Source organism: Eucyclogobius newberryi, unplaced genomic scaffold (genome assembly GCF_026437365.1).
Source record: "Eucyclogobius newberryi isolate DKJ021-1_F unplaced genomic scaffold, fEucNew1.0.hap1 SCAF_1, whole genome shotgun sequence".
NCBI classification, from domain to species: domain Eukaryota; kingdom Metazoa; phylum Chordata; class Actinopteri; order Gobiiformes; family Gobiidae; genus Eucyclogobius; species Eucyclogobius newberryi.
The window spans coordinates 24,728,946-24,751,032 of record NW_027315723.1 but is presented as its reverse complement, the minus strand read 5'-3'; the positions used below and the strand labels follow the sequence as shown (position 1 = coordinate 24,751,032).

Below are 22,087 nucleotides of genomic sequence, written 5' to 3'. Positions count from 1 at the left end.
CAGATAGAGTACAGGATTATGTATAGTTGAGAGCCTCAGGGACGGTAAAGTGCATATTACTGCGGATGATAATGTTTACTCCTACATTTTTCACATCTTCACACTGAGATATTTACAGAAAAAGATGCTTGTGGCAGATGGGACTGGTCTACTCTTTTATTTGCATTGAAACCTTGCATTATACATTTGGGCTTTAAATCCAATTCCAATGTGTTCCAATCAATTACAAAAAAAAATGTAATCGAAAATTACCGTCATTTACTCATCTAATCTACATAGTTTCAAATAATAATGAGATAAATCGTATGTCGATGAGCACGATGTTTGAAAGGCAGAGAGGCTTTGCTGACATAATATTGAAATCTGTCTCGCGGCTTGCCAGCTGCACAAACGGCTATTAATAGTTATTAAAAGCATGGTTGCTTTAAAACAAACAGCTTATATTTGGGAAGGCCTGATCCAAATGGCTGTTAATCTGGGATCACATGCACATTAGCATTGTGCCGTTATGCTAAGAGGATTTATTAGACCACATTTGCCCTTGAAAATCACAGAAAAGCACCACAACCTAAATGTGAGCTCAGGGAGATCTGCGTTTGGTGCATTTCTAGCCTGAGCAATCTGTATCGTTCCTTCCCAATATACTAGTGTAGAAGTCAAGATCGCCGCACTAACCCAGACCAAGCCCAACCTGAGACCACGAGACTTTTGAGGGTCGAGACTGAGACTAAAACACGCCAAACTTAGACTGGGCCAAAGACTGGACATTGCCCGAGAATAAACCTCGAGTGGACGGTGCCCTCACGCAAAAAGCAACAAAAAAAAAAGCTAATAAACAAAGTATAAATAAATACCTTAAATTAACCAAAATGCAACAATAAACCTATCACATTCTTTTAGGCTTGTGACAATGTCAACTGTCATACAAAACAAGGTTTAATCTCACCTTCTTAAAAGGGCTTGGGTTATCCTACAATCACAGAGGCGTTCTTTAAAGGTCAGACACTTTCTCTCAAATGTTAATGTACAGAGACAAGTCAGAGACATGTCCCTTTTGAGTAAGTGACAAGAGTTCAAGACCAAGACCTTGAAATAGTGCTGTCGAAGCCGGTCTCCAGACGACACTACAATATACTATCCTACAAAAATAAACAATGTGGACTCAAAAGATGCACCGGAACAGATGCCACAACAGACATTCAGATCTAATTATATTAAACCAGACTTAACAAAACAATCATCACAACATGACTTGAAAAGAGTACAACGCAGGTGTTCATGAAGCTCCGTGTTGTCACTCACACTGACAAACTGCCTTGAGGTATTCATTACTTTTCACAAAACTTCATCCATAATTCTAACTGTATCTATAAATATAAGTGTCTCCTCTGCTTTGCCGGTTGATAATAGTGTGCAAATTTGAGACTGTAGTAAATGTTTTAGCCTAAACTTCCTACTCGTTATGAAAATGTAGTTCTTATCTCACACACAGATGACTGAGAGCATTATATTTATCCAACTTTTATACAATTGATCAAACTTGACAGAAACGAGGCTAGACTTTATAAGATTTTAGTGATGAAATAAAATCATCTACAAATCATTAGCAGCAAAGTGAGCATAATGTGTAGTGGCTCTCGACTCTTTCACAGCAAAGAAATAATTAAGCTAATAAAGAGAACCCACAATGGGGAAATTTCACTGTTGCAAAACGCAGTTCATGAACAGCAGGAGAACAGAAACATGCCATAAACACTAGATAATGACTTTAGACATACATCTAACGTGTAGAGCAATACCACACAAATCAGGACTAAAACAGGACTAAATCAGGACTAAAACAGGACTAAATCAGGACTAAAACAGGACTAAAACAGGACTAAATCAGGACTAAAACAGGACTAAAACAGGACTAAAACAGGACTATTCTAGGGCTATACTAGGACTAAACCAGAAGATTATTCGGCCGATTGATAATGGAAATTATTGCAATCACAATATGATCCGAAGAACTAAAACATTATAATCACAACCATATTAAAAGCAAAATGTAATAATTTTTACTTAAATCTATTGTCCAAAAAACTAAACTTCTTAGAGCTGGTCACAAGCTTGAGGAATAATCGCACGTCAGGCTGAAAAATGAAAGATTTCACTGTAGCTTGGTCATGTAATCTCGAATAATCGTTAAATCTCACAATAATTGTAACATTTGACATTGTGACATCCCTCAATAGGACACCAGGACTACAGCTCCTCCAAACAAAACAAACCCAAAGGAACCTGAATTAAATCGACTCTAAATAAAGAAACACTAGAGCCTGGAGGCGTAGCACTGCAGTATATTATGTTTTCTTTAGAACCACACTGCGAGGAACGCTTTGGCTCTTATTCCTCTTGATTGCAGTGTTAACTGTAGGTATTTATTGTGGAATACCATTGATCGTCGAGCTTGTAATTACCACTGAAAGGTTACGGCCAAGAAGTGTTATTCGTGTGTGGCTACAAGAGGATGAAGCTGATTTAAAAACACACCAATGACCAGGATTATTCCTCCTACTTCCTGTCAAAAATCTTCTCATTCCATTTCTCTAGTCTTTCTTGACTAATGTATTCTGGTTGTGACCCTGAATAAGTGTGTGTTTCCTCTACTTTACTTTCTACTTCCAAGACCAGTGTATAACCAGCTTTTTGGTTAATTTCTTGGGTCAAATATACCTGAAAACATTATCTGGTCCTCGCCATGAAAAGACAAAAACTGGACGAGAAAAGCTTCAGGATGATTTGGTAAAATGAAAAGGAAAGGCTCAAAGATGATGAAATGAATTGTTGAATATGTCACAATATCAAATGTTGAGATAACTGTGTGAAAAACATCAGGATTTAACTATAATCACTGACACCGTGACCACAGTAAATCTTCAATTTTCTTTCTTTCCCATTGTCCAATACATTACAATTCCTCAATTTTATGAGCAGCTTTAAAAAAAAAATCTGAACTATCTCAATGACAAAATAAAGGTAATGAAACAGAAAACAGCCTGATTTAAAAGTACTTTGCATTTAGGTCTATTTTCTGCACTATAGAGCTCCTGCATAATGAGGGCAGGGAAGAAACTGCAGTATTGACTGACATTGAGCCTGAAATGTAGCTTTTGGAGTTGTAAATAAGCTGTAAATAACAAAATGTCTTAAGAACGAGTCAAATTAAACATTAGCGATCCTCGTCGGCTCTGAGTTTGCTTTTAAAGAGTTTAGATTGAGTAGATTGCGCCCTAAATCTGCTAAATCTGGACATCCGATTAACTTTCCACCTTCTAATGACGTCAAAAAGAAAGTGTCTTCTTTTGAATCACTATGAGACAATGACTTTTACGTTAATTAAAGTGATGCTTGACTCACTTCTGTCAGTTTAGTTAAAGAAATCCTCTTCTTTGTGTCAATCTGGTCTTTCTTCTCTCTACAGACATGTTTTGTCACATTTCTGGTTAATCCATGTTGCACCTGGACAACTTAATCTGGATAATATGCTTTTCTTGTGTCAGTATTTTGTTCTCCAGTGCGGTAAGTAGGCTTTCAGACAGATGGTGAATCACACAAGGACTGGCTCTCTCTCGCAGCGCGTCAAACACAAGCCCACACACTCTGTCGAGCGGGGGAGGAGGAGGTATATCCTACAGCGCCGGAGAAAAGTTGAGGAAATGAGATAGGTACAAACTCCAAAATGTGCAGTAAGTCTGAGATTCCAGAGCAGAACGTGACGTGCGAGCAGTTATTTTTGTGTTTATGTCATTGTGACTCACTGAGCGTTGACTGTTCTTTTTAAATCCTCACGTAGATCATTTTATGTGCCAATTTGACAGCTTTTTCTGTGATATTTTAGTTCTTCTTTACTCTGCGGAGCGACCGTGAGAGTCTTGAAAGGTGCCACGCATTAAATTAAAAGCTGCTTAAAGCATTCTACAGTATTATGGTGTTCAAATGTTATTTCAGTCATCGAGCTAAGTAATTGAGATGTGTGTGTTTGCAAAGGTTCAGCTACTTTTGGTGATTTTTGTCTGCATTTTACTGGTGAAACAACGCATTGGCCTTATGGATAACTGCATGTGCAACTATGGGCCATCGCCAGGAAAAGCCATGGATAATAACCAGTTTTTAACATGATTGACAAGAACACTCTTTTACAAACACACTTTTTAACATATAATAATAGACTTTCTTTAGTATTAACAAAATGGTCTCATTATCACGATAGTTCTGATACAAATACCATTCTAAAACAACTTAGTAAAGGTAAAATGATTGATTTAATTATTTATTTAGTATTCAACACAGACACTTCCTTCAGAGGTGTTGAAATAAGCTTGACATCAAACCCACATTAATCTTCTTTCTGAGGAGAGCAGAGATATATTTCTACACAATTACAAACATGTTCTGCAATGTTTCAAAGATGCTCCTCGCGTTTACACGAGTCTTAGTAAACGGAACCCCTTCATTCAGAAGGCTGTTGCGTTTTCAGTGGGTTATTGCGGGGTTAGTTTTATGCTCCAATTAAACATCACAAACTATGAAAAAGCAGGGCTGTTTTGGCCCCTGGACCACACGTGAGTAACATCAGAGCCCGGGAAGGAGACATTACAGTGTGTAGAAGTGTTATGCATAAGGCCAATTCATACTTATATGAAGCAAGAAGTTTGATCGTGCACCTCGGGCTGTGAGAATAAAACCACGTAATTTTGTTCAGTCTTTGTTGGGCCGTTCGCAGTTCAGCTGAGCAGAACTTTGGCTGTCAATCAACTAGACTCTGATTGGCTAAACAATATCAACTGCGCTGATGATAATCTAGCCCTACGTAAATGAACAAACAAATTGGCCTTTAGTTTCTTGAATAGCTAACGACAATTTAACATTTCTTAAACCCAATGCCATTAGAACTCATCGCACAAAGACAACAAAGGTTCAATAATGACATTTTTGGTTTTGTTCATCAAGCAACAAAAATGCAGCATATGTTTGTGAACTTTAGAAACTGGAGCTGGAAGTTAGATATTGACTCGATGGCAATATATAAACAACAACCATTTATCTGAGCTAATTGCAAATGTTCAAATTAATGTAACTGATTTTATGCCTCATCAAATGAAAGGACATTTGTTATCGGCTAAAGACATGGAAATCATACGTATGTAACTCATGAATCAAGATCCATTCCATTTGCCCCATATAAATGTGGCCAGGTGGTAAAATGATGGACACAGACACCAGCAGCTCCAAAAAATAATGTGGGTTTTTTATTTCCCGACTGTCCTCAGGAGAACAGCATTAATTTTGGTTTGATTTGGCTTACTCAAAAAATATACTTTACACTTTAATATCTGTGTCAGGAACAAAATAAAATCAACAAAAAAAGACAACAGTAGTGGGCTTAAAGTCTTGAAAAAAAAAGCAAACAGACTGCTCGGACCACACTCAGCACAGAAGGACCACGAGCAGTACTGTCTCCCCTGCCGTCACGCTGTTTCAAACTACCCTTACGTCAGTACTAAGACGCTTCACAGGGCTAGTAGTCGATCTACATCGATCCTTGTTCTCAAATTCTGCTTTCTCTCAACGAGGCACTCGGCTGTCGCGCTGTGGTGACGTCACAGGTGCGCAAGTGTGACTGTGCTCACATTTGACCACAGTGACATCTGCTGGCTAAACGGAGACTTGCAACTAGCTTTTAAACTATTATATGACCCGGCTACATTCTCCCCTGCCAGAAGTCAACGTCTCGGTGACTTCCTAACCATCAGCCATAGCTTTTGATGTGTAAAGGACCATACCAGCTAACACCTGAGACAGCACATCTGGTGTGAAAGATACTGCATTATTGCAGGCAATCACAGGTAAGTTAAATGGGTTTCTGTTTTGACCAGCGGTTGCCCTTGCACTTTTGCGTGGGGGTGGCATAGGCGTGACTATCTTGGATGGTACCGCCCTCCGCCGCGGAGCAGGTACTGGTCTTTCTTCAGACAAACCCGGACTTCCCACAACTGATCCTGAGTGAGGAGAATCTTCACCGGGCTCATCCATCATGTCAACATCCAACAGTTGGTCACTTCCAGTTTCACTCCTGCTTTCGCCCTCAGAATTACTTCCTAGGTCTTCCAACCTTGGACCAATGGGTTCATCAACTTGTTCCACTAGCAGGTAGTCAGGTTCTGAGGCTGTGGATTCAGTTTCTGAGTCTATATCAGCTTCAGGCTCACGAACAAGGGGAATCATTTGATCTTCCTGACTTGGAGGTGGCAAAGGCCCTACACAAAGACGAAGATTAGACCTATGCACTCTTTTTAGTGGACCACCATTCACTGGGACTACTGTGTGTGTTGTCCCCTGGACATCAATGACTTTATGCACTTTTGATGACCATGAATCTTGAATCTTATTTCTGCCAATAGGACGATGGCGAAGGTACACGTACTGCCCTATTTCCACAGCTGGACAATAAGCTTTAGCATTCTGACGAGCCATTCTTTCTGCCGCTTTTCTTTCAGAAAACTCTCTGGCTCTCTCATGTGCATTCTGAAGACGTTCTCTGTGTGCCCTGAGCCAGTCTGTGTTCTCATCTTTGGTTGTCTCCTGCCCAAGCAGAGCCTCAACAGGTCGATGAGGGTGTACTCCAAACAACATGTAGTAAAGAGAGTACCCAGTCGAGGAGTGTGGAGTCACATTATAAGCGTACACAAGTTCAGCTAGATGTTCAGGCCAGCGGCGCTTTTTCTCAGGGGGAAGTGTCTTCAGAAGGTCATGTAAAGTTCTATTAAACCTCTCACACTGGGGGTTTCCCTGCGGGTGATGAGGTGTGGTGCAGCTCTTCTTCACCCCATACAAACTGCATAATTCTGCAATTACAGCACTCTCGAAATTTCTGCCCTGATCTGAGTGCAAGCGCTCAGGCACCCCATATTTCAAGAACCACTCTTTCAATATGACCTTAGCAGTTGTGTCTGCCCTCTGGTTTCTAGTGGGGAAGGCTTGGCTGAACTTTGTGAAAACATCGGTGAGCACAAGAACATTTTCAAACCCATCACTTGCTCGGTCAAGTATAGTGTAGTCAGCTGCAACAACTTCAAGAGGACGGGTAGCTAGAAATGGAGTTTGGGGTGCACGAACTTTGGGTTGTGGCATCTTTGTTAACGCGCACCGTTGACAGTTTTTGATCCATTTTTCTACATCCTCATGCATTCCTCCCCAAAAACACCTTTGTCTCAACAGCCCAAGAGTTCGTTCTATCCCTTGGTGTCCCATATGATTGTGCACACTGGTGAGGACTTTTTCTTTAAGGCAGGAAGGCAATAATAGCTGGTAGCATTTTCCAAGATTTACATCTTCAATCTCACGATACAAGAGTCCATCTTTTACTCTGAGACGGTGCCATTGTTCCGTACTGGGATGGGCAGAGTTTGTCTTTCCTGTATAGAAGGTTTTTGTCTCCTATCCCAGAGCTCTTTCAAAACCTTAAGTGTTGGATCCAAAGCTTGGAATGTCTGGAGCTCAGCCTTTGTGTAACTGGGAAGAGTTGGTGTGTTGCTCTGCACTGAATCTATCTCCGCACTGTCCATGTGTAAAACACTTAGCTGTCTCACTCTGCAGTGCTCAACCCCTGCAGCAGTTAACTCAGAACCCAAAGCAGTGCCTACCCTAACAACGTTGCATATAGCTACACAACCGTCAAACTCTGCATCCTCTGAATCTGGATCCAACTCTGTTAAAGCCGGCTGTCTGGAAAGGGCATCGGCTGCTGAGTTACAGCGACCGGGCCGGTACTTAACATCAAAGTCAAACACTGCTAACTGCGCTACCCAACGCTGTTGGATAGCCCCCAACTTGGCTGTAGACAGGTGACAAAGTGGGTTATTGTCAGTTAGGACTGTGAACCTGGACCCAAGGAGGTAGCTGCGAAACTTTTCCGTTACTGCCCATTTCAACGCAAGAAGCTCCAGCTTCATACTACTGTAGTTCCTGTCGTTCCTCTCAGCCCCTCTAAGCCTACGACTCACATAAGCTATGACCTTTTTCTTCCCACCCTGAACCTGATACAGAACTGCACCTAAACCAAGGTTGCTAGCATCTGTCTCTAGGATAAATGGTAACTGAAAGTCTGCATAACCTAGCATAGGCGCATCTGTCAACTTGGCTTTTAGAACTTCAAACGCCACAGAGCATGCTGGAGTCCAGTTCAACTGAAACAATTGTTTGGCCTTAGCAGGACTACTCTCCTTGATACAGCCATTTACAACGTCGTGAAGTGGCCCTGCAACCTGTGAAAACCCCTCAATAAACCGCCTATAATAACTACAGAAACCCAGAAAGGACCGGAGATCTTTAACTGAGCTTGGCTGAGGCCAGGTTTTCACAGCACTTATCTTCTCAGGATCAGTGCCTACACCCTGAGCGGAAACTTGATGACCTAAGAACTTGACTTCAGATTGAAGATGTCGACATTTTTCAACTTTAACTTTTAGACCTGTTTCTTTCAGCCTCTGGAGGACAGTTTCAAGTCTCTCAAGATGTTCTTCAAAGGTTTTGGAATACACAAGCAGGTCGTCCAAGTAAACGAGAACAATCTGGAAGGCAAGGTCACTCATTGTTGCTTGCATTAATCTCTGAAACGTTGCAGGCGCGTTGCATAATCCAAACGGCATGCGTAGATATTCATATAGGCCGAAAGTGTTGTAAAGGCCGTTTTGTGCCTGTCTTTTTCATGGACTGCAACTTGATGGTACCCGCTGGCAAGGTCAATGCTTGAGAAGAATTCTGCACCACTTAAAGCATCTAGACTTTCATCAATACGTGGTAGCGGAAATGCATCACGCCTAGTCTTTAAGTTCAACTTCCTGTAGTCTACGCATAGTCTCAGACTACCATCGGGCTTACGGACCAAGACTATTGGTGACGCATATGAGCTTGAACTTTCTTTGATAACACCCTTTCTTAACAGTTCTGAAATGTGATCCCTCACCTCTTTGTACTGATTTGGTGGGATCCGTCTGTATGGCTGGTTAACAGGCGTCTCGTCTAATACTGGGATCTCATGTTGGACATGGTCAGTGTATCCCAGGTCTTCGTCCTGCACTGCAAAAACATCAGCATACTTAAGTAATAGCGCCTTTAACTCTGTTTGCTGCTCACTGGTGCCACCTAAGTGTAACCGATCAAACAGGGTCTGCATGTCTTTGTCAGGATTCTCTTCACTCTTCTGACTAACAGTGACCTCCTCGTGTGTAGCCGATATGCGCTGAAACTTAACTTCATAAGGGTCACCTTCAATGCACTCACATGGGGTAAGAACACCTAATCTGGCTTTCCCTGGGAGCCACACATCATTTTGAGAGAAGTTGATCACTTGGACTGGACACATGTGACTATTAGCAAATACAACAGTGGGCATAACAATAACACCACCAGGTAGAGGAGTATTGCCTGGTTCTAGCACCATAACAGAGGTGTCACTAGAGTCTCTCTTTGGGCCCCTTACATAAACTGTGGACACTGAAAGGGCAGGCAGGTGACATTTATTTTTCTGTGCAACACGAGCCAAGGCCGTCTTTTCCAACAGTTCCGCCTTCTGTACTCTTTGAAAAGTCTCTCTCCACTCTGAATCCAGTTCTCCTCCAAGTGCTGCATCAAATTCTGTTAGTATCAACTCTTTGCACCGTTTTGCAATGTTCATTCCAATTATGCCAGGTGGAGATGGATCATATTAATTTTTGTCTGTTTTACTGCCGTCTCTGTCTTGTGTTATCAAAAATCCACATTCAAGTAGTGTCACCCCCATGACTTGAATATCTAGCTCTACATAACCCAGGTACGGTAGTGGTAGCTTGTTAGCCGCAGTGATTTTCAGCCATTTTGATGTACAGTGCATGTCCTCATCCTCCCCATGGAGATGGTCCCTGAAAAATCTCTCTGTTAAAGTGCTAACATTGCTTCCTGAGTCTATGAGGCATTGCAGGGAAACACCACCGATTTGAATGTCGACAATGGGGCATTTACCTACTGCATTTCTCAAAAAGCGCTCTTTGGTCAAAGTTTGTGGGGAGCCTTCGGACTTACCTCGCATTGCCTGGCTCATAGCAATGGAGGGACCCCGTTTCCCTGTACAGAAGAGGTAGTTGTGCTTGTCTGGGTTGGAGCTCTACGTGCAGGACATTGTCTAGCCATGTGTCCAACTCCTTCACACCTTAGACAAATAGGCTGACCATCTTCAGTATATCTGGGAGTTACTTTTGGCCTATTGGTCATGTTTGGTACAGTTGACTTTGTCTTTTGAGCGTTAAGATCACGCACAGCAGTTGTTAACTCTCCAATAGCTTTACCTTGCTGAGCTATTATTTTCACAACTTCCTGGAGTGTTGAGGCCAATTCACTTTCTGTGTTGCTGTTGGACTTAGCATTTACAAAATATCCATCCAGACTCTCTCCCACAAGGTTTCTGTTCCTCGCCACATTGGAAGTTCTGTTACGGTCTTCGAGGCTCCACATAATGGCTTCTTCACGAACATCAAACAGGCTGGACTGTGGTTTCTCTCTGATCAGCCGTCTGAGCTCGCGGCGGAGGGCAGAATCACGCACCCCCTCAATAAACTGGTCTCTTATTGCAAGTTGCGGGTCATTAACAACATTAGGAGAAGTTAATAGAGCAGAGTTTAACAACTGTGAAAGAGCATGCGAATAGTCCCTCAAATCTTCTCCATCTGGCTGTCTACGTGCATAGAATGCATGTAATAACTGTGGTGTTGTACGTTTCTCTCTAAAAGCTTCACGTAAGAAAGAAAACAATTCATTGGGTGCAACCGTGTGTCCATGTGTACGTAGCTTGATCTCATCTAATGCAGAACCCTTTAAATGTGACAAAATAAAGTCTATTTGGTCCCTTTCCCTTAGACCCCTTAGACTCATAGCCTGCTCAATCTCTTCAATAAACTCGTCCACAGAGTGAGCTTCTTTATCCGGATCACCATTAAAAGGTACAATCTGTTTCTCTCTTGGCACATACACAACGGACCTCGGTTGTACGTCACCCAAAGAAGCAATACTGGACATTACAGCATCATGTTTTCGACTCAGTTCATTAAGCTGTAACTGTAACCCTAATAACTGGTTACCACTCTCGGTTAGAGGTGTAGAGGAAGCACCTCCTGCCGATTCACCTCCTGCATGGCTTGGTCCAGGAATTAAACCGCCTGGTCCGTCCTCTCCGTCTGACATCTTGCAAGTCTTTCTTTAAGTTGCAGTTTCTTGTAGTCCTCAAGTCCTTTGGAACCGTTCCAGTGGATACTCTTCCTCACAGCAGCAGTGTCTTCAGCTGAGCGGAACACCTCTTCACCACTAATGTTGTCTTAAAATTAAAAATTTTCAAAAACAGCCAAATTTACCAGGAAATCCCACTTCTGACACCAAAAAGAGGGGTGTGTGGCCAGGTGGTAAAATGATGGACACAGACACCAGCAGCTCCAAAAAATAATGTGGGTCTTTTATTTCCCGACTGTCCTCAGGAGAACAGCATTAATTTTGGTTTGATTTGGCTTACTCAAAAAATATACTTTACACTTTAATATCTGTGTCAGGAACAAAATAAAATCAACAAAAAAAGACAACAGTAGTGGGCTTAAAGTCTTGAAAAAAAAAGCAAACAGACTGCTCGGACCACACTCAGCACAGAAGGACCACGAGCAGTACTGTCTCCCCTGCCGTCACGCTGTTTCAAACTACCCTTATGTCAGTACTAAGACGCTTCACAGGGCTAGTAGTCGATCTACATCGATCCTTGTTCTCAAATTCTGCTTTCTCTCAACGAGGCACTCGGCTGTCGCGCTGTGGTGACGTCACAGGTGCGCAAGTGTGACTGTGCTCACATTTGACCACAGTGACATCTGCTGGCTAAACGGAGACTTGCAACTAGCTTTTAAACTATTATATGACCCGGCTACATAAATACCCAAAATACTAAATCTTCAACTAACTTACTCCATATATTCTCCTTCCTAGTGTTTCCCAATATAAATCCTTATTATCCAACTAAAAAGTTTAGTCATCTGACACAAAATTTGGTCAACTAAAACTCCATTGACCGATTAATCGACTAAACGACTGAAGGTCTACAAGCCTAAATGAGAGAGAATGTTTTTAGGCTGTTTGTGCCAAACCTGTCAAACCATATTCTAAAGCCTCTATTATTGACAAATGACTTTCTACTGGTAAAATCAACAATTTGGTGCAGCCCTGCGAGGCAACTGCTGTTATGATTTTGGGCTTTACAAAAATAAATGGAATTGAAATGAAGCGCGTCAGTCCTGGAAGAGTCCACGAACACCATGCCAACAGAGAAGAGACAGAAAACCAGGGCCATGTGTCGGTTTTTACAAGTCTGAGGAACAAGAACAAACGAAGCAGAGAAGAAAAAAAAATCGACATGCTGTCCCTGTAACGGGGGCACCAGCCGTCCAATCAGAGAGTCCTCCAGCGCCATCAACTGTGCCCCGTGTGCGCATTGACCACAGCAAATGAAATGTTAATGCTCAATCTCACCTGATCTGTACCAGAGTCGATGCACAATATAATACATCTCTATTGGCTCTTTCTGTGTGTAAAACCTGTCAATATTAGGTCTCTACACACCTGTTCTGAAATGCATGTCAAGTACACAAATACAACTATTGTATTTGACATATATACATCTATTTAAAAGGAGATAATGATAAACAATTGTGATTGACATTTTGTGATGAAGGAAACATCCTCATTTTATAGGTTTTACTGAACAAATACTCACAGAAATATTGATATATTTCATACTTTACCACAAATGATACATTTTTTGAGACTCAAATGCTCAACAACCCAACACATTTTGAGGGTTAGGGTCATAGAAAAGCAAACAAACTGCCATTTATGCAGTGGAAATTTTATATTGCCTGCTTATTTTTTTGTTATAAATACTTTAAACCGTTAATATTTAGATCTGGTATCTGGAACCTTAAAGTTGTGTAAATCTCTGTATATAGTAGCTGGTGCTAAACTGATAACTGTATGTTGTGTACTTATGTTGTGTTTATTTTACCTTGTTTACTTGCAGTATATTTGATTTTACTGTGTTTTAGTTCTAAAACATAAGATAAAGGTATTCAAGAGCATGTTTCTAGGCTAATAACAATACAAAGAATGTATAATATTTGTCCTTTAAGATTTAAAATTGGTGATAAAAAAATATTCCACCAAAAGATTTTAGCATTTCATAAATAACGATGCTCCCTCCATGTGATCATCCTAAGACCTAAATGTGTTGTTTATCAGCACAGCGTTAGGACAATTAACCAGTCCCCAGGCATATTTTTCTGCTGAATACAATTAACAGCGTGCGATGGGTTTGAAATCCATGGCTCAGTTACAAGGAGCGTAAATCGTCCTTTCTGTAGCGCTTGTTATCTACAGAAAACACGTCACTCGACGCTACTATAGCAACCACCAGCTGTGCATTTGACAACCTGACCAAGTGCAGAGGACAGTGCACAGATAGAGAGCGTCTAACAGTGTTTAAAAAGTGAACAAAACAGCCTGGTCTCCATTGTAAAGACGTTTATCACACGGTCTTTACAATGGAGGATACTTTTTTGCAGGTGTTTCACAAGGAAAATTATGAGAGAAAAAGGGCAACCTAATGGAAGAATGAAAGAGTAGTTTTAAAATCCATTATACTTTGTCTTATAAATGCAGCAGTTATTCTAAAAATCCTTTAATTAATTGACAAATATCACTTTTACAGACAGATAGATTTCATTTTTTATTTATTTTTTACAAAACATGCATTTACATTATAGTACAGGTTTAGTCAAAATAAAATATGAAAGATTAGGAGTCCACATAAATACAGATTTCTGGGTGAAACATTTAAATCTGCAAGAGTGCAATAATATACAGACAAGATCGTTTGGGAATGTATTTTTGTTTCATGTAAACCAGTTCAAGGCTCTGATAATAGAAATTATCAGAGCAACATTTAAGATTGACCTTTTGCCATGTTTTCAATAATATTATCCTGAAAAACCTGCTCCACATCTTTTTTTATCTGAGGCCACCAATTACTAGAGTTTATACCCAAACTAGGGCTGCAACAAGTGAATGGATAAATTGCAATAATAGTTTCTCATCCATACAAAGGTTTCAAAACATACCGTGTGCTGAGATTTGAGCCGCAATTGCCTGAAAATTACACGAAAAATTTGTAAATTCAGAATATTAGTTGAAAAAAAACTGATTGCTAGACTCACTCCTTCAACCAGACAGAGCACTGAAGTGGCCAGCTGCTAACATACAGAAAAACTAATTAAGTACATTTCCCTAAATTAGACACGTTAAGTTAGTCGTACAGTTTATCTGGATCAAAGTGTGTTGTGAGATACTGTAGTTACTTCACACCATTGTAAAAAATCCTTAAAGTGGCACATGGCATTTTAATACCATCCTATGCTGTTCCTAATTGATTATTGTACTTTAATTTGCAGTGTTGTGGCATAAAACTGTCCCAAAATCCAGTGTGTGCTGCATGACATTTGGGGGGTAATGCCCTTTTTCTGTCCTGAACGGCGTCGCAGTCAAACAGCAGGACACTTTTTGCCCAAAGTACAATACAATGAAACACAACTTGAATTTAAAGCATTGTGTAATAAATAGCAGATAGTATTGTGCAATAAAACTATTAATTTCAACTGATAACAAAAATGAAAATGGACGTCAAGTGCTTTTTTTGTGGGCAGAATTTAGGTGTTCAGTCCAACTTTGATGTAGTTTTTAGCCCTTTTCACAAAGTACAGTACAAATAACCTGCACATTTGGACAATACCAGCGAATTCTGAAATGTACGTGAATGAATATGTGGCCTCCGTCTCTTCCGTCTCTTCCTACAGAATTTACAAGCTGGTTTTGTGTGTGGATATAAATGAATGGAGGGGAAGTGTTGGAAAAGGGGGAGAGAGAAAACCCATCATGTTTTCGCACATACAAGTGATAATTCGGTTGCATTTTCACAACCTCTCTGCACAGGAACATGGATGACAGAGGCCAGAAAGGCGCGAAGGTTTGGAAAAGGCAATATCCAAAGAAGGAAACTGAGAACAGCCAGCGGCACTTGAGAAAACAGCCGCACAAGAATGAAGGAGGCGCTTTCAAGTGTGGAACGAATCGCACCAACACTTTTTTTTGTGTGGACACCAGACGTGTTGTGCTGAGAAAGTTAGGCTCAAAAGACTTCAATGAATTGTCCTCGGTCACTCCATGGAGACAGTAGAAAAGTACTTTTAGGCAGGTTCAGCATTAACTTTTTGCTCACTCAAGTCTTTTTCTAATGTTACTAGTAAGTTAGGTGTAACAAGCCACAAATATATTGATGGTATAGGGAATAATTTGTATTAAAATGTTGACCTTATAGCGCTCCGCCCACTTTTCCCTCTTTTCCCATGTGATCGGCCCTTTTGTTGTAATCGCACTGGTCCAGCGAGAAATCCACTGGTTTAAATGGAGAACGAGGGAAAAGTTTGTGTGACCAACAAGTCAACAATGCACCGCTTCCCTGGGCGGACTAAAAACAGCTTTTTAGTCTGTGTAGAACTTATTTTCTCTCCAGGCAGCCTTATTTCACCAAATACAACCGGAAGAAGGATTAAGTCTTATGGCTGCACCAGCACGGACTTATGGAATGAGGTGAATTCACTTCTGAAATATTCTAAAATATGGCATTAAGAAAACAAGACGTGTCGACTTCCATCCTAAAGTAATTTTCAGCCAAATGGTTTGAGAATCTTGCATTTATTTGCCTGGAAAGTCCAAAATCTCTCTGTATTTTTATTTTGACAGTTTGAGTAGCCACCACGACGGGGCCTTCCTCTTCTCCCACACCCGGAACACATTATTCCAGAGACGGACGTGGCAAGTCGTCCAGGCTGACTCAGGAAGTAACATCGGCTGAAAAGTGACACGTCACCAACACAGTTCTGAAGATGGCTCGCAGTTAAGCAGCCAAAACACGTCAACAAGGTTAAAAACATCTCCTAACTTAAGTTTGTGAGTTGGAGTAGCCAATCATGGCCTGTCCATATCAAAACAAACATGGCGGCTTACGAGAAAATAGAGAATAAAAAAATAACAGTGGAATAAAAACATTGTGGATTTCTGCAGAATCAATAAACAAAACACAAAATACTGTTAATCTGAAGCAAGAGCAGTTTGATTTTGCTCTAACTGATAAGTGACAAATTGCACATTCCTGTCGTGTGACAGAGGGAGTCGTGACCAGACTCACTCTTTGAAAAGAATTGAAGAAGTGTGTTCTGGGTTCTGGACAAAGCATTTATCATTTTCTGAGATCAAATTGGTCTTTGGTTCTTTTAACTTAAACTAACCCTGCCTTGTTCACTAGTCTGCCAGTTTCACCTACAGCTTGCGTTGCCAGCTCTGGGCCCTCAGTAGCTTCAGTTATAACTCACTTGAGTTCAGAAAAGTATAAATGCTGCTGCTGAAGCCACATACTTTCAGATCAGTCAAAACAACTTGTTTTCTAAAAAAACAGTTTGCCTTTACACCAAGGACTGAGGGATTACATCGACTGGTAAGGCATTACATTTGTTTGTTTCCATGGAGATGAGCATGTGATGCCACCATAAGATCACATCTGTGGAGAGGTGAACCCCGCCCGCTTACAGTAAAAATGTACTGTATGCTTCAACATATGTCTGAGAGGTATGTCTGCAAGATAGATCATTTTAAAGCCGTAATATCGAACAGTAACATAACCCAGGTCACAAGTAGCTGGCATCCCTGGTAACAAGAGAAATAAATCTGTCATGTATCCAATTACACTGGGTCCTGGGACATAATGTTTGCAGTGATCAATAGATTAAGGCTCGCATTTGTGAGCAGCAGCTGAAAAGCAGTCAACAGAAAACCCCCCACTTTCCAGCGCTGCTGGCGTTAAGGTCACCTGCCACAACATAACATGAGTTTATGAGAAAATCTCCAGAAGAACCCTCCACACAGCCGCGGGTGACTCACACACTGACTACTAACTCTAAATTTAAAACAATATGTCATTTTGAATCTGTCCTTGGAAAGCTCGTCATGTAAAGAAGCCACTTGAATCTTCAACATTACAAAGCACTTACACTCACAGGTCAAATTGAGCAAAAGAATTTAACCCTGATTTAAAAAGGTGGAAACAGAATCATGCTTTTGCAGCTACTACAAAGTTATGATGGTTAAAGAACATACCTATAAATGGGTATAATTTAGTACTATTACAACCTCAAGACACGTGCTTAAAGATTGTTGGAGTAACAGGCATTTTAACATTAATTTTTCTGTAATTAAGCCGGGTGGAGGACTAAAACTGTCTATGCAGCAATTAGACAGGAAAATAGTGTAACAAAATATATTGATAGAATAAAGACAATAAATGTCCCACAACTGCACAAAACTGGCAGGAAAAATCGCAATTGAAACGAAATTGTAATTTAAACTGACGCATTTAACCAATCGCAAAGGCTGTCATCATAATTTCCTCCGCAAACAACTAAATATCACGTTGTAACACGCTAAACACTGCCTGTTTAAATGTTATCTGAAAGAGATGGCTGGTCAGATCCTATCTCAGTACGGTACATGCCAATTCTCAACAACAAAAACACAAATTGCAAGTCAAATTTGAACGGCAATTCTATTCTAAATTGCAACTGAAATATCTCAGTTAAATTTGTTTCCCATATTGAACTGTGATTCAGGTATAGAGGTAGTATTTAATTTGACAAAGCCTACCGAAAGATTTAAAAAAACTCAAATAACTAAATCACTACCTGACTCCAGAGCCAAACCAAAACTGGAATAAGTTTAACTTGATTAATTGCTGACCACACGCTTCCATTTTTAAAGATATTCATAGTTACAATCCTTTTGTCTGAATGAACATCGTCAAAAACTAAACCAAAGACCCAGTTTGCATCCAATAAACACAAAATTAATTACTCAGTTTATCTTGTTCAAGATGTATTTGCATGTAGATTATATTACTATCTTTATATTATTCAAGGGAAACTACATTTCCTTTTTTACTACACTTCATATTTCATCATAAATGAGCTCTTCTTTGGAGTAAATCAAGTGTGAACTCGTCCTTCAGAGTTTTAGAGTTGTGAATGAAGCATTCACACATCACACCGCAGGATTTATCGAATACTTTACACAACCTTTACACTCTACAACTTACAAATACTTTTTCTTTTCTGCATTTGTCTTTGAGCTTATGCTGTCGATTCTTCTTGAGATCTCTGTTTCTGCTGCAGAAGTTCAAAGGTCATGTCAGCTGTGGAGAGAGAGTCCTGCAGCTGTCGCTCGCCCACACAAAGGTCACCAGAAGCGTCATGGGATGAACTACTGTATCAGAATAACAGCAGTGCCCCTCACTCAGCAGCAATATATAATATATTCACAAAAAGTCTAAACAATGATAAAGCCTGAGATCATTTCATATTATGTTTCATATAAAATAATAATGTTATAGGTTGAAATCAAAATGAATGCTGAATTTACTTATAGACTTTTACTCTAGAAAGACGTTTTATATGCTAATGATGTTTTAGCTGACTTCATGGTTTTGAACAGAAAAAAAGATAAAAAAATATTGTGTTGCACTTTTCTTCGATTTATTGAAGGCTTTTGTCACTGTTAATCTTTAGCTTTTGATAAAAATGGCCTAAACTATGCCAACTATCTCCTAAATCGATCACAATGCATGAAATTGGCAGGGGCATATTCTTCTTACTTCAGTACCTCAGGGCTCCATCTTAGGCCCTATTTTATTCTTTAGTTATATCAATAATCTTAGTGTTGATCTGTTGAATGTAGTAAATGATCATGTTTATGCAGATGATACAGTGCTTTACTCTTGCTTAGTCTCAATGGAACTGGAACGTACATGTGCTGTGCCATAACCACTCCACCATCAGGCAGCGCAGCCATTGAGTCTTTACAGTCCGCTTCTTCCGTGATGCAGTCTAGGTAGTAATTTCTGCAGTTAGAGCTGAATTCAGATCAAACTAAAATGACTGTATTTTCACATGGACCTGCATCAACAGAGGGTTCCCCCTGATTAAGAGTCTCGACAATTCTGCAAAAAGTACAAGTTGTTCAAATGTCAAAAGTAATAGCACACGTACTACTGTGAAAGCGATCGTAATGAGGTATAACATGTTGAAATCGGTTGAAGCGTTAAGGAGTTGAAACTGGCTCAATGGAAAATCATGGAAAATATAAAAAATACGTGAAATACAAGAACATATAGTGTCTGCGTGACGTCACGCAGACACTATATGTTTTTGGTCATTTATTGTGTTATAGTGATAGTAGGAGGTTTTCTTTCTCAGTCGCCTGTTAAAATAATCTTACAGGCGAGGTCACACGTAATCCAGCAGACACTATCATACTGAGCTCAAAAACACTGCTTCAGCCTGGCAGAAAAGCAGAAACCTAACCCATGAGTCACTGCAGAATCCTGTTCAAGGCTGAGGAATATTACCTAAATATTTACTGTCAGACTTGCAGTGAGCTGCCTTATCCGGACATAAATGGTGCACTATGTAACTTTTCTGATGGAGGGTCCACCATTTCCTTGTCTCATGGTCGTTATGGCTCTGTCTGGAATGTTCCACAATATTGCATTCAATTTATTTTTCATCTCGTCTTTGCATTTATTCAATTCAAGGTTTTGTTGAGGCCTTTAAAAACATGCATTCTTACAGTGACACACTCGCCTCGTCAAAGATCTGACCTGTAACTTGGCCTTGAGGTGTGACCTGCTTGCCATAGTAACCGATGTTTCTCAGCACTGATCTGTTCAGGTTCATGAGAAGTTATAAAATATTATACTTATTTTGTATTATTATTCCTAGAATGTTTTATCTATTCACTTGTTCTAATTCTGTATCATTTATTATTAGATTGCTAGCCACATTGGTGGGGTGATTTGCAAAAATTATACATTTGTTTTTTATTAAATTTCAGAATAATCCAAGAAAAGGCCACACCCCTGATTCCATATCTATAGAATCTTAAAGTAATAATTCATGATTAACTGCTTTAGTTAGATCTAAGACTACCCCAAGAGAATATGGTTTGTTGTCTATTGCATTTGATATGTTTTTGGCAGATCTATCAAAGTTAAGGTAGTGGTCCTTATGGTCTGAAGTCGTTGGTTAAGGTTAAGGTTAAACATGTTTTGTGTCATATTGGTGTTCAGAGTATATGATGTTTTTCAAGGTAAGTTTATAATATTTTGTGGAATAATTACCTCCACCTGAAAAGTTATACAGTACACCTGCAGTCTTCCACACTTGCCAATCTTTAACACTTTATAATTTGTTGAGCTCTAAGTACACCTCTGTTTAACTCCACTACATATTTGTTGTGATTGCGCTGAGTAACATAGCGCTAATACTTCCTTATTTATCTCACCGTCCCTCACACTTAATCAGCATCTTTGCCGCCGGTGACAAATTCCGAGCGACCAGGGAGTATAGGACTTTTAATTGAATCATCAGAGGAGCGCAGCAGACAGCGTGCTGGGTTGGACTGAGCATTTCCCATGTTGATTGCAGTGAAAATGACTCATTGTGTTTTCTCACCCTTCTTCACCCGCACAGACAGAGCACATCTCCTGGCACACGCTGTCCCGACCTGCTGTCACCTTTATAGCCGCCTCGGGAATCAGCCATGTCGCTTTTTCAAGAACCGTTGTGTCGTCGGCGTACAGCAGTAGTAATATTCTCTGGATGTAATTTTCACAGTTTTATTTTTGATTATGTGTTAACATTTCAAACTCGATTTCAAAATCAAGGAAAAGCACTTGGTGCTCATTTCAATACCACAATAATTGAACTTAATTAATATTATGGCCCAAAGTAACTGGGATAGGCGCTGTCACCCGCGACAGCCAAACGGGAACAAGCGGCGTAAAATGAATGAAAAAGTGAATAATGTTATGATATCAAATATCATAATATAATAGAAAAAACATCAGACCATGACTGAACAACTTCACAAACCAGCTCCAGCTTCACAAAATTCAACTTTCTAAATGACAAAGTTAATATGACAAAAACAGCCGGATAAAAAGCACTTATCATTTAGATGTATCTTTTTAGACTATAAATTGAATTTAAAAGATTCAAAGCTATATATAATATATTTATACTGTTCTTTGCCAAATATTCATCATTTGAAACAGTCCCAGAAAAAGTGGCTATTTTTTTCATTCCTTCTAACCATCTAATTGCACCAATTAGATGGGCTGCGACACATGAATGTTTGTGGAACAGTATTTTAGACACAAGCTATGATGGCTGATATGCTCAATTGTTGTCATTGCCGTTTAAGCCTTAGGCCACAGACGAGCTGTGACACTTCAACCACTGACCATTTTCCACACTGTTTAGATGTAGCTGTAATCTACTGCTACTGCAGAGTCACTAATTAGATATCAGTGCATCTGTCAGATCATATTTATTGTTCTTTTTAAGACTTTAGGGTTGTAATAATACGCTGTCCCCATTTGCTCAGTTTTACATGAATTAGACACTACTACTCTACATATTTGTCCTTGTGAAATGATCTGCCACTGGAATTGTGATTAGAGGCATATCTGTGATTCGGGATTAGCCCGGCTCCTTAAGGGCGCTGAAATGAAGCTTCAATCCAATTGTGTGTAATGTGATGCAGAGATTGTAGCCGTGGCTGGTGGCAGCTCATTTTCCTCACAGTGGAGTCAAATGCCTTATTAGAGTTCAGCACGTGTAGAAGTCGTGGCAAATGGAACACAATCTGTTGTGCGTTATAATGGAGTTATCTCTGGCCTCTTTCCCTTTGAATATATCACAGATTTACTTACTTACTAGAAAATACAATTACAAGAAGAAAATACAGCGGAAGATCTGCAACCTGTGTGATGACATATACTGAAAAGTAACTTTGACATGACAGCTTTGACCTTTTATAGAGT

The 22,087-nt window shown here is 40.0% G+C and overlaps 1 protein-coding gene across 1 annotated transcript in view; it reads right to left on the bottom strand.

The window, feature by feature from the left end:
- Nucleotides 1-22,087, bottom strand: part of tmem200a (transmembrane protein 200A) — a 28,063-nt gene extending 5,976 nt beyond the window's left edge. Inside the window, exon 1 of the mRNA XM_072440729.1 lies at nt 22,076-22,087. The gene's annotated coding sequence lies outside the window, so the exon portion shown is untranslated. The remainder of the gene's footprint in view (nt 1-22,075) is intronic.